This window comes from Coenobita brevimanus, chromosome 50 (assembly GCF_032717465.1).
Source record: "Coenobita brevimanus isolate Jiangsu-jjx chromosome 50, ASM3271746v2, whole genome shotgun sequence".
Classification (NCBI taxonomy): domain Eukaryota; kingdom Metazoa; phylum Arthropoda; class Malacostraca; order Decapoda; family Coenobitidae; genus Coenobita; species Coenobita brevimanus.
This window is the reverse complement of record NC_137003.1, coordinates 20563000-20577050: the sequence shown is the minus strand read 5'-3', so window position 1 is coordinate 20577050 and position 14051 is coordinate 20563000.

The following is a 14051-nucleotide window of genomic DNA, read 5'->3' as shown; positions in this document are numbered from 1 at the left end:
TTAACTTAGGGAAGAACCTTGGATCGAAGTGGTAAAAAGGAATTCTGGAACATGGTTGTCCTTGCAAAAGAATGCAGTAACCGCTTCTTACCAATAACATTCGGTTGATGATGGTGATGATGATGATCGTGTGTCTTAGAGTACACAGAAAAGAATTAAACCGTTTATAAACGCACTATATTATTCCTGTACGAAATTTTTGCCTTAAATGTTTCTTTGGTGAATGTTAACCCCTTAACCGTGGGGCGTCACTTTGTATCGGTACACGGCTAGCACTAAATATCGTGCCACCGCTAGCACCAATAAAATGTATCGTCGCACTGCTGGCCACCAATTTTAATGTAGCCGTATGGAGTAGCAGTTGACTACATATTAAGTGTTCTGCTGTATAGTATAACGAGACCACCGTGTTGGATCGACGACACTGTCTGTAGTACGTCAGCCACTCGCCGTCACTGCCCGACACTTCCCACCAGAGGTCCTCTGCCACGAGAAGGTGGAAGCTGGTCTGTTATTAAGTGGTAGCGTAAGGTGACAGAAATGAGCAGATTAAATCTTTCTTTATTGGGTACAGAATAATATAACTGCGACCCGAGAGATATGTAGGAGCGACACAACCTCCCTTTATAACTGTAAAACGGCCTCTCTCTGACTGACGCTGTACAGTCACCGAGCCGGACAAGGGCGCGGTGCTTAGGTCAGCTAAAGTGAGGTGCCGAGCATTACATATACTCTGGGCTTATGCAAAAAGTAGAGATAAATGACAACTCTACTAGCACATTATACACCTCTATAAAATGGTATTAAGTACATTCACATATACCAACATAATAAATGGTTCCCCAGGACTTTACACTTACGCACTATTCAGATATCTTTTCACTTCTCCTAACCTTCTTTTTATAATTGAAACAGGGTGGCCCTTGTGGTCTGCCATCCACCTTCTTCCTATACCACAGCTAACAGCGAAATGATATTTGGTTGTTCATCATTCACACTTCATTACACACTGTTAATTATGACTAAACAGCTTTAAAAATTATTATGTAAAATGTGTGATACTACAACTTCATATGGAAAAAGATGTTGACACCAGAACATCGCTCGGCCACACCATTGACGTCCTCGTCGACATTGTTGTCCTTACTACCGTGTAGCCTAACCAGAGTGTAGGGTAGCTAACTATTCAGGAATATCCACTTGCAATCCTCGAGTACGGACACGTGGTATCAGTGGGTTCCTTAATTGGCGCCTTAAATAGTAGCCTAAACCACAAACACAGGACAAGACCACAATAAGTAGAAGACCAACGCCAGGACCAAAATAGGAAGGATAAAGGTATGAAGGAAGATAGGACAGTACATAAGGCTCTAAATCAGTCCTGTTCAGGTGGGAGAGGAAGGTAAGCTCCTTTAATACATGAGACAGCCTGTTCACATTCAAGAAGTAACATTGAATGAAGGTAAAAAGGGTCGTAACTGGGATGAGAAGTTCACTGTCAAAGCTAGATGATGCTTGCTAGGCAGAACTGCAATCTCTTTACTGTGTAACTCACAAAAATCAGGTGCAATATAGTACCCATTTACTGTAAGGAATTGATTCTGTGAGTCACAAATCACAATTACATCCTCTGTCTCAGGAAAGTAATGCTGAGTCTAGTGGTTGGCTTATCTCTATTTCCCTAATTCATGGAACACATATACAATACACAGAAAGTATATTTATTTCAAGGGAATTCTGAGAAACCTTTATTTCCACTCATCAACTAACTAACGTGTGTTGATTCAAGTGTGTGTGTGTGTGGTTTAATGCATGGACGCTACCTAGATATGAAAGTCCAGGATGATCTTCCACATTCCACGTTCCACACTCCACCAGACTCCTCCAACCATGCACGACAGCCCGCTGGGAGTTAGCAACACGCCAGGCAGTGACGCCACTCGACGCACCACATACGATCGTGGCACCACAACGCCCGCTCTCGCTCTCCCTCCACTCGCTGCGGCCGTCCGCGCCTCTGGAGTTGCCAGAAGTCGCTCGCTAGTTGATCCACTCCTCACCGCACTGGCTTGAACTCTCCTTATCTCGCCTCTCGCACACGAGAGCAAGATTCTTGCCAGTTTGCGTTTGAAGATGGAGATATCTCGCACACCACAGGGCGAGATAACTGCCAGTTTGTGCTTAAGATAGGAATCTCGCACTGGCAGAATAATGGGAGGAATTAATATTCACCACTCCAGTTTATCTGCTCCACTTAACTCACTAGTAATTAGTCCCCTTACAATAGTAGAGTAAGATTTTCTGTTTCACCTTCAGGAACGAGCGATTGCAAGGGTTACTGGTTCACAGCATAAAGCCCTTTAGCACGTATCGTATCCCACCGCTGCCACCAATTTAATGTATCGGTACACGGCTAGCACTAAATATCGTGCCACCGCTAGCACCAATAAAATGTATCGTCGCACTGCTGGCCACCAATTTTAATGTAGCCGTATGGAGTAGCAGTTGACTACATATTAAGTGTTCTGCTGTATAGTATAACGAGACCACCGTGTTGGATCGACGACACTGTCTGTAGTACGTCAGCCACTCGCCGTCACTGCCCGACACTTCCCACCAGAGGTCCTCTGCCACGAGAAGGTGGAAGCTGGTCTGTTATTAAGTGGTAGCGTAAGGTGACAGAAATGAGCAGATTAAATCTTTCTTTATTGGGTACAGAATAATATAACTGCGACCCGAGAGATATGTAGGAGCGACACAACCTCCCTTTATAACTGTAAAACGGCCTCTCTCTGACTGACGCTGTACAGTCACCGAGCCGGACAAGGGCGCGGTGCTTAGGTCAGCTAAAAGTGAGGTGCCGAGCATTACATATACTCTGGGCTTATGCAAAAAGTAGAGATAAATGACAACTCTACTAGCACATTATACACCTCTATAAAATGGTATTAAGTACATTCACATATACCAACATAATAAATGGTTCCCCAGGACTTTACACTTACGCACTATTCAGATATCTTTTCACTTCTCCTAACCTTCTTTTATAATTGAAACAGGGTGGCCCTTGTGGTCTGCCATCCACCTTCTTCCTATACCACAGCTAACAGCGAAATGATATTTGGTTGTTCATCATTCACACTTCATTACACACTGTTAATTATGACTAAACAGCTTTAAAAATTATTATGTAAAATGTGTGATACTACAACTTCATATGGAAAAAGATGTTGACACCAGAACAACTTTCGTGACGCTTGGGAGCAAGGGATCATATCGCGGGGTGTCGCTTTTGTGATTCTGTGTTATTTTGAATTCACCCGGGCTTCCAAGTGGGGGCTTGTATCATCTATCAGTACTGCCAATGTCCAACACTAGTCAGCACTCCTAATCTCATCTGTACTCCCATCCATTGTTGACAATTTAGCCATTTCTCCCCGTTCTTGACTCCCCTCCCTACCCCCCCTCCATTACCCTATCCTCTCGCCTGCCCGGCCGTGCTACGCTAAGTAAATCTTCCCTGGAATTTTTCACTGATTTCATCCATTGAAATAAGCCCTATGTCCTATTCTTATACCAAATAATATATACAAGAAAGAAATAAGGTAAGTGAGAGTGCCATACACCTGGATTTGGCTAATTATCACCTGACAACACCTCACGTGCACTCGTTCGCTAATTTTCGCTGCTTTTTCCCCCTTGAAATATGCCGTATAATCTATTTTCGTAATAAATATACATGTAAGGAGGGAAGGGAGAAGCCTAAGTGATATTTACATTCACCCGGAACTACCTAATTTATAATGTATTGTCTAGATTTCCTGCCAATCATATCAGTGCTAGACAGAGCTGTTTCAAGATTAACATTGGTAGCTCTGAATATATATCTCCTAATTAGGCCTCTAATCTATTTTCGTAATAAATATACATGTAAGGAGGGAAGGGAGAAGCCTAAGTGATATTTACATTCACCTGGAACTACCAAATTTATAATGTATTGTCTAGATTTCCTACCAATCATATCAGTGCTAGACCTAGCTGTTTCAAGAAGTAATATTGGTAACTCTGAATAACCCCTAAAGCAGGCCTCCACGCTGGCCCTCCGTTATCAGTTCACTCTCATCTTCCGAAGCGAGGGCACGTATGTTTCCTCTTGCTGACTTCAAGGCCTTTTTTCACCCCCATGCAAATGGCCCTGTGACCTTTACCCCCTACTAAACCTCGTGTGGAAAGAGGTAAAGGGCTGACAATTGATAAAAGAGTGACTACGATCTTTCTATTGAGTAAAACAGTGCAAGTGGAATTGTAAATAATGTGTAAATAATGTGTAAACAGCAAGTGAAAGTAATGAATGTAAATATACGTGAACAGTGGAAAATAGTTTTATAAGTTATTTCAAGTGACAGTGCACAACACAGTGTAAATAAAATAGAAATGTAAATAACGTAAATAAAATAGAGAACGTAAATAGAAATGTAAATGAGTAGTATTATATGAATACAAGTATATACCCTAGGAGTAATGAAAGTGAAAGTTTCACTCTAGCATCTCTGAATGCTATGAGTTATGAGAGTGAAGATGAAAGTGACATTCACTCTCAATGCCAGTATACAGGACGAGAAAGTGAATGCTACATATTTTACTGAAAGAAATTGAATCCCTACAGTGACAATAAACTAATACTACTGAAGGAAACTTATGGATAAAGACTGTAGATATATATAAGTGTTATATAGTAATAGAAATATAAAGTGTGAGGGGTTTTATGAATAATAAATGACAGAGTACCAAGAGCGAACTAGTGACAGTGCGACGATCAGACGCGCTCGTAATTTCCATTGCTTTCACAGTTTTTTTTTTTTTGAGTATGGATCCCAAACTACTTGAAAATTGTAGAATAGTGTTTATAGTGTTTGTATCTGGCTGTGGTAATCATATTACGGGTTGTCGGGAAGTGTAAAGTGGAGACTTCGTTACCCTAATTCAGAGGTCTCCACAAGTCCTACGGTAACAGACGAAGGCTCAACAATCATTCCAGGAGAAAGCTGAAGGTATGTGCCATAAGCATATGTAATTTTATTATTCTAGGACTAATAACTGATTTTTGGCAAATATTTTTTGAGAGTCTGTCGGAGCCCAAATAACCCCGCGGCACACCCAAGTCATTGGTAAACAAGCTCGCGGTGTAGGGGTTAATATATATTCTCATGAACATCTTCAGTTCAGTGACGTATTTTTTCGGTGTAATTGTAATACATGATTTTTAAAAAGTTATTCGGGGTATTATTTTAATTCAGAGGCGTTCATCAAAATCTTTATAATTTATTTATTTATTTATATATTTGTTGAAGAGACTCTTCTCAACTGAATTTAACAGTTTGGAAGCAGAAATAATAAATTATAAAAAGACGTGACCGGATTCAAGGGGCTTACTGTAGATGTTATTAAACTGTGTTATACCATCAGTTACAGCAGCACCACAGTAACACCGTCAGCCATACCAGCACCACACTAACACCGTTAGCCACACCAGCACCACACTAACACCGTCAGCCACACCACCACCACACTAACACCGTCAGCCACACCACCACCACACTAACACCGTCAGCCACACCACCACCATACTAACATCGTCAGCCACACCACCACCACACTAACACCTTCAGGGACACTAGCACCACACTAACACTGTCAGCCACACCAGCACCACACTAACACCGTCAGCCACACCAGCACCACACTAACACCGTCAGCCACACCAGCACCACACTAACACCGTCAGCCACACCAGCACCACACTAACACCGTCAGCCACACCAGCACCACACTAACACCGTCAGCCACACCAGCACCACACTAACACCGTCAGCCACACCAGCACCACACTAATATCGTCAGCCACACCAGCACCACACTAACACCGTCAGCCACACCAGCACCACACTAATATCGTCAGCCACACCAGCACCACACTAACACCGTCAGCCACACCAGCACCACACTAATATCGTCAGCCACACCAGCACCACACTAACACCGTCAGCCACACCAGCACCACACTAATATCGTCAGCCTCACCAGCACCACACTAACACCGTCGGCCACACCAGCACCACACTAACACCGTCAGCCACACCAGCACCACACTAACACCGTCAGCCACACCAGCACGGCGCCACACTCTCAAGACTTACCAGCGGAGAGGCGATGGTGAGATAGTGGAGGGTGAGGCAGACGGCCGCACAGGGTCAGGTGGCCAGTGAGGCGGCCAGGCCACAGTCCAAGTATTTATTGACACAAACACACACACACACACACACACACACACACACACACACACACAAATTGCATGCTTTCGTATACCTGACATTTGAAGACTAAAAATCACACACACACACACACACACACACACACACACACACACACACACACACACACACTCACACACACACAAACGCTTTTATGGACAAGTCTGAGAGAAGCAAGAGAGTGTTTTTGATGGGAGACATGAATGGCAAAGTTAGGAATGTACGAGTGGGTGGAGTGGTTGGTCAGTGGGGTGTGCCAGCTTAAGTAGATGGGAATGGTAGTGCTTTGGTGGACATCTGTGCTGGTAAGGGGTTGGCAATAGCCAACATCTTCTTTCAGCATAAGATGATTTACATGTATACATGGAGAGTCATGAGGAGGATGGACGGTGAACTATTTGAACGAAAGGCAATGATAGATTACGTGTGTGTTGATGAGCGAATGAGAAGACAAGTGTTGGATGCAGGAGTGTGGAGAGGGTCGGGGAATGGAATCTCGGACTATCACTTAATGATGGCCAAGGTAAGGCAGCAAAGAAAATGGGTGAAGAGACGAAGGGGAAGACAGGAGGTAACAGCTCCCGTGAGACAAGTGGAGAAGTTGCAAGATAGTGAGAAAAATGACAGTATAAGAGCACAGTGGAAGAAAGATTGGGAAGGTATGAGTAACAGCAGATGGAAGGGGTGGAAGATGTATGCAAGATATTCACGGAAGAGATACCCGCAGCGTGCGGGGTGGTTTGTAGAGTGAGGAGGAGATGCAGGGGTGTGCTAGGGACAGCATGGTGGGATGATGAAGTGAAACGAGCTGTGGAACAAAAGAAGGCATATAGTGAATGGCTAGCGAGTAGAGGTAGGGGAGAAGATGAGAGAAGAGAGAGGTACAGTATATGTAAGCAGGAGAAGGGATGTGAAGAGATTGGTGAGGAGAGTAAGAAGAAAGTGGATCAAGAGTTTGGGGGGAATCTGAGTGTGAAATGGAGGGAGAGTAAAAAATTGCTTTGGAAGGAGGTAAAGAAAGTAAGACAGTATGAATGGGGAAATAGTAGGGGAGTGAAAGATGGCATTAATAGACTGTTGGTGGAGAAGAGAGAGAAATTAAGGAGATGGAAGGAGTACTTTGAGGATTTGCTGAATGTAGAAAGTGACAGCAGTGCGAGTATATGTGGTTGGGGAATGGCTGGAAGAAGAGATGAAGGGGGAGGGGGAGATCAAGAGAGTGGAAGCAGTGGAAGCAATGAAGAGGATCAAGATGGGAAATGCCCTATGAATTGATGGAGTGTGTGGTGAAATGCTGAAGTATGGAGGTGAGAATGTTGTGGACTGGATGTGGAAGTTGTGTAGATTGGCTTGGGAAGAGGGAAGGGTCCAGAGGACTGGAAATCATGTATAACTGTTCCTTTAAACAAAGGAAAAGTGGAGAGAGAAGTATGTGGTAATCACAGGGGTATTTGCCTTCTTGGAGTGACTGGAAAAAAATATGTGGTACAATACTCATTGATCGGGTTAGGCATATGACAGAGGAGCTAGTTGGAGTAGAACAAGGGGGATTTAGGAAGGGAAAAGGGGGTGTAGATTAGATATTTGTTCTAAGATGTTTGGTGAAGAAATATCTAGAGCAGAGAAAGAAAGTGTATGCTGCCTTCATGGAATTGGAGAAAGCACATGACAGAGTAGATGGGCAATGTATGTGGAAGGTATTAAGAATATATGGAATGGGGGGGAAATTGTTAAGTGCTGTGAAGAGTATGTACGAAGGAGCTAGGGCTACGGTGCGAGTGGATGGGGAGCTGAGTGAGTTCTTTGATCTATATGTGGGACAGGAACAGGTATGTATGATGTCTCCATGGTTGTTTAATATATACATGGATGGGGTTGTAAAGGAGGTGCAACGTAAGGCAGTGGATATGGGGGTGGCTCTAATGAATGAGGGTGAAATGTGGAAGATTCCGGTGTTCCTGTTTGCTGATGATACAGAATTGTTGAGTGAAGATGAATAGGAGTTGCAAGGTTTATTGAATGAATTTGGGGCAGTTTGTAGGAAGAGGAATCTGAAATTAAAGAAAACAAGAGTAAAGTTATGGTATTTAGGAGGAATGAAGTCACAGGATGCACAGTGAGGTTGGATGGTGAGGATATGGGGAGTGTGAGTGCATTCAAGTACTTGGGTAGTGTGATGAGTAAGTGAGGTTGGATGATGAGGATATGGGGAATGTGAGTGCATTCAAGTACCTGGGTAGTGTGATGAGTAAGGATGGAAGTTTGGGGGATGAAGTGCTTGAAAGGGTACAGGAGGGAAGGAAGGTTGTTGGTGCACTGAAAGCAGTGATGAGAAATGGGGAGGTGAGTATGGAAGTTATGAAGTCACTGCATGATAGTACTGTGGTCTCTACCCTGACGTATGGAAGCAAGGGATGGACCTTGCTAGAGGGGAACAAGTCAAGCGTGAGAACAGTGGAAATGAGTTACTTCACAGGAGCATGTGGAGTGACATGGAGGGACAGGTTAACGAATGAAGAAGTGAAGGAACGTTGTGAGGTTGATGTGGATGTGGTTGAGAAAATTAAGAGAAATGCAGAGATGGTTTGGACATGTGGAGAGAATGGAGAAAGAAAGACTGACCAAAAGGGTGTATGTAGGTGAAGTGGAGGGAGGTAGAGGGAGAGGAAGACTGAGGATGAGGTGAAGGGATGGAGTTGAGAAGTTAATGAGGGAGGGGGGAGTGAGTTGGGGGGAAGGCAGTCAAATGGTGGATGACAGATCCACTTGGAGGCGTTTTGTCTGTGGCCACCCTTTGAGGGATTAGGGCGTCGGACTCTCTCTCTCTCTCTCTCTCTCTCTCTCTCTCTCTGTATATATATATATATATATATATATATATATATATATATATATATATATATATATATATATATATTAGAGAGAGAGAGAGAGAGAGAGAGATTTACTTGGTACGAATTTATATGTAGTACGAGAATATATTGGTTTTCAAACAGTAATATTGACATTATAACCATTGTTTCACTCACTAACTCATCACCATACCTGACCTTCTTTTGCCACATTACCTGATCATCATTTCTGACTGTTTCTTCTTCTAATGCTATGTAAACTTTGTCCTCCACATTGTCATCGATTGGGGAATCACTCTGGCCCTGAATGTCTTTATTGGCCAGGTCATTGGTAACAGGTGAATTGCCGAGACAATGGCCTGCAGGGGGGGGGGAGGTCATGCGGTGTAAGGCATTGTCCCTGCTTTGCATCTTGTAGAGGAATAGAGGAAAGTGTCCTGTGTATACGTACGAAAAATCACGTGCAAATTAGAGACCTTCCAATTGCACAACGTACCAGTACGTCGTCGAAACTGGCAAATCCAAAATGTTGCAACGTACCCATACATCGATGGGACGTCTCAGGTTAACTCCTTCCAGATCATTTTCTTACATTCCATCCTTCTAATTCCTCATCCTTTCTCTTCTTACTCTATCTTACTGATCTTTTCACCCTCTCTTCCTCTCTACTTATAACTCTCTCTTCCGTCTCTCAACTTCCTCGATGCCTCTGCTTTCCAACCACTCATTATATGCTTTCTTCTTTTTTGCCACAGCTTGTCTCACTCTTCATTCCATCATGCTGTTCCTTACACCCCTTTTTGTGTTCCGTTCTCCCCACACATCACCTCACTTGCTGCACAAATTTCTTCTGTGAATACCTTGCATTCACCTTCCACTTCCCCCATCTGCTCCAAATCAAATTTACCCAGTCGCTCTCCACTTCCCTCTTATACTCTGCTTTTTCCCCATCCCTTTGTAACTTTTCTACGATCATTGCATGGTCTACTTCCTGCTGTCCTTCCCTCCTTCTGTTCATTCTTTGCATTTGTACCTTGACTTTCACCACCACCAAGTGGTGGTCAGGAAGTCCACTCCCCCAACCTCTGTATGCTCTTCCATCCATTACATACATTTTCATTCTCTCATCCAAACACACACACACACACACACACACACACACACACACAGGGAGTCAATCGAGGCAGACGTGCGACATCGGCGCTCCGTACCGAACCAACACGGCCAGTGGCATTACCTTAATTAGTATCTTTGTATGAGTCAACCTCTGTACCAGGTTAGACTAAATGATTTTTCATTATTAAAAGGAAAAAAATTATAAGTTTAAACAAGACTTGTTCAAACAGAAAAGAGAACCAAGACGAAAGAATTCGCTGAGTCAGCTGAGGTTTGTTTAGACTACAGCAGCACGGGGAATGTAAGTACATACTCTGTAATTTTAGTATTGCAAAATGGATACATACTTTAGTAAAGCAAATTTGGAAAAGAAAAGGGATAAAGGTAGAAAGCAAAATGATGATTTCTACCAAGAACTGGTTGAAGTGGAGACTCACAATAGACTGGTTGAACGTGTACACAAACTAGAAATGGTTTTCAAAAATGAAATTGATGAAATAAAGAAGCAGATGCACTTGCAAAAGGAAGAAATAGAAAAACTAGGAAGGGAGGCCAACAAGAAAGACACAACCATCAGTGAACTAACAGTGAAATTGAGTACACTTAGGAAGAAAATGAGTGAAATGGCAAGTACAGTAGTCAATCACGAGAGTGCTATGGAAGAGTTCAAAAATGACACAGAGACAATTAGGCAAGTAAGCAGTCTTATAGACCAAAGCATTGATGTTGAGGAGAAGATAACACAGGTGAATGAAGCTGTGCAAAGCTACAAAAATGATGTGGAAACCACGTATGCTGAAATGGTGAAAGTAAAGAAAGACTCAGAAACAAGAATGGAGAAAAAAAGCATTAAAAAGGAAGTGAAAAGAATAATCCAAAACAATCCAAAGTTAGTCAGAGATTCAGTAGATATAAACAAATCTATAGTAATCACTGGTATAGAAGAGGAAGAAGTAAAAAACAAGATCACAAGAGACAAAAAGGAGAAGGCAAATGTAATGAGCTTACTGAAAGAAGTATCAGAGGAAATCTGTAGTAAAGACATAGAGGAACACAAAAAGTTAGGGAAATACGAGAAAAGCAAGACAAGACCTCTAAAGGTGACTTTCCAGAGTGTGAACACTGTGGAAGAGATACTAAAAAATGCAGAGAATCTTATGGAAAAAGAGGAGTTCACACAAGAGGAACTGGAATTACTGAAAGAGAAAAGGGAGGAAGCAAAAACAAAATATGAGGGAAGATCAGAAGAGGAGAAGAAATTTTTTTTACAAAGTAATAGGATTGCAGGTACGAAATTGGTACACAAACAGGATGGAATAAAAAGGAGGAAGGTAGTAAAACCATGTCATGACAAGTATATAGACAAGATGATAAAGCTGATGTACTCAAATGTGGATGGAATGGTATCTAAATTACTAGAGATGAATGATTATGTCAGAGAAAATGAACCACAAATAATATGCCTAACTGAAACAAAATTAACACCAAGGATATCCAATGACATACTAAACTTAGAGGAATACAATACATGGAGAAGAGACAGAAATTTAAAAAAAGGAGGAGGAATTATAATATTAACTAAGAAAAATCTAAAAGTCAATGAAATAAAACTAGATATACCATCACAAGTAGAACTGATTACAGTAGAGATCAACACATCTGAAGGGAAAGTAATTGTAGCCAATTTGTACATGCCACCCAGATCAAACACATGGGAAAGAGATGAATATGAGGACCTGGCGGAGATCACAATTCAGAGTTTAAGATCATTACTACATAAAATGGAAGAGAAATCGGAAAGAATTATACTAACTGGGGATTTTAATACAAATATAAATTGGAATACTCTAGAGATAATTAGCCAAGAATGCTGTTGGGACCAAAAGCTCCTGGATCTCGTGCAAGAGTTTTTCCTAACGCAACATGTGAGGGAAACCACCAGAAAAAGAGGACTTGATGTACCTTCAGTGCTAGATCTAATATTTACTAGGCAAGAAAATGATATTGACAGTTTAATATATCACCCTCCACTTGGCAAAAGCGATCATGCAGTACTTAATTATAACTTCAGGATAGCATATGACATAGTTAACAGCAATGACAGTTACAAAAAGAGCCTAAACTATAAAAAGGGAAATTAACAAGACCTAAAGAAGTATTTCTTAGAAGTTGATTGAGAAAATGAGCTTAGAGGACAAGATTTAAATGCTGTATATAAAAAATTCTGTGAATTTTATGAAATAGGAGTCCAGAAGTACATCCCAAAGCACAAAGAAGCAGATAAGAAAATACAGAAATGGTTCAATACAGAATGTAAAAAATCAAAAGAAAGAAGAGATATGTTGTGGAATAGATACAGAAGACACAATAGTGAAAGGGTGTATAATAATTACAAACAGGCAAGAAACGGTTATACAAGAATAAGGAGGGAAGCCCAAAAACAGTTTCAGGAGGATATAATAAATAAAAGTAGTGATCAACCAAAGCTGTTTTACAGCTACATCAGAAGCAAAACCAAAGTAAAAGATATAATACAATCCATTACGGGCGAGGGAATCACTTATATAAAAGAGAAAGATATTTGTGAAGCACTAAATAAGAATTTCCAAAATAGTTTTTACAGAAGAAAAAAATTTTGAGAGGGACTATGTGGAACATGCATGTCCACACATACTACCAGATATACAAATAGCAGAAAAAGTAATACAGGAGGAGTTAAGTAGATTAGACAGAGGAAAAGCAAGTGGTCCTGATGAAATTTCATGTTGGGTACTACGAGAATGTGCAAAAGGAGTTAAGTAAACCATTATTTTTAATTTTCAAGAAATCCTTGAGTCAAGGTAAACTACCTGATATTTGGAAAAATGCAAATATTGTCCCCTTATTCAAGAAAGGAAATAGACAAAATCCACTCAACTACCGACCAGTATCACTGACCAGTGTTGTAAGCAAGGTATTAGAAAAGCTTATAAGAAAAGCTTGGGTAAATCATCTAGAAGAACACAATATGATAACAGAGAGACAGTTTGGTTTCAGAAAAGGATAATCATGTGTTACTAATCTGTTGAGCTACTATGACAGAGTAACAAACACAATACAGGAAAGGGAAGGATGGGTGGACAGTATCTATTTAGATTTCAAGAAAGCTTTTGACACAGTACCACACCAAAGACTTTTATGGAAACTGTACCATCAAGGAGGAATTCGAGGCAAACTGTTTTGTTGGATGCAAGACTTTCTCATAAAAAGAGAAATGAGAACAGTACTAAAAGGAAACTACTCATCATGGAAAGAAGTGACTAGTGAAGTACCACAGGGTTTAGTGCTGGCACCAATCATCTTTTTAGTGTATATATATGATATAAACAGTAACACTGGAAATGAGAGCTATCTGAATATGTTTGCAGATGATGTAAAAATACAAAGGAGAATTACTAACACAGACTCTTGTAAAGAGCTACAAGAAGAATTAAATAAACTTCAGGAATGGAGTAGTACATGGCAAATGGAATTCAATGTGGACAAGTGTCATGTAATCAAGTTTGGTAAAAGTGGAAAAACGACCTGATTGGGATTATAAGTTAGGAAATAAAACCCTATACACATCAGAAAGAGAGAAAGACCTAGGTGTGATTATCAATAACAGACTATCTCCAACTGACCACATCAGCAAGAAGGTACGGAACATGTATACACTGCTTGCAAATATGAGAATAGCATTCACATACATAAATGAAGACATGCTAAGAAGGATAATAACATCATTCATTAG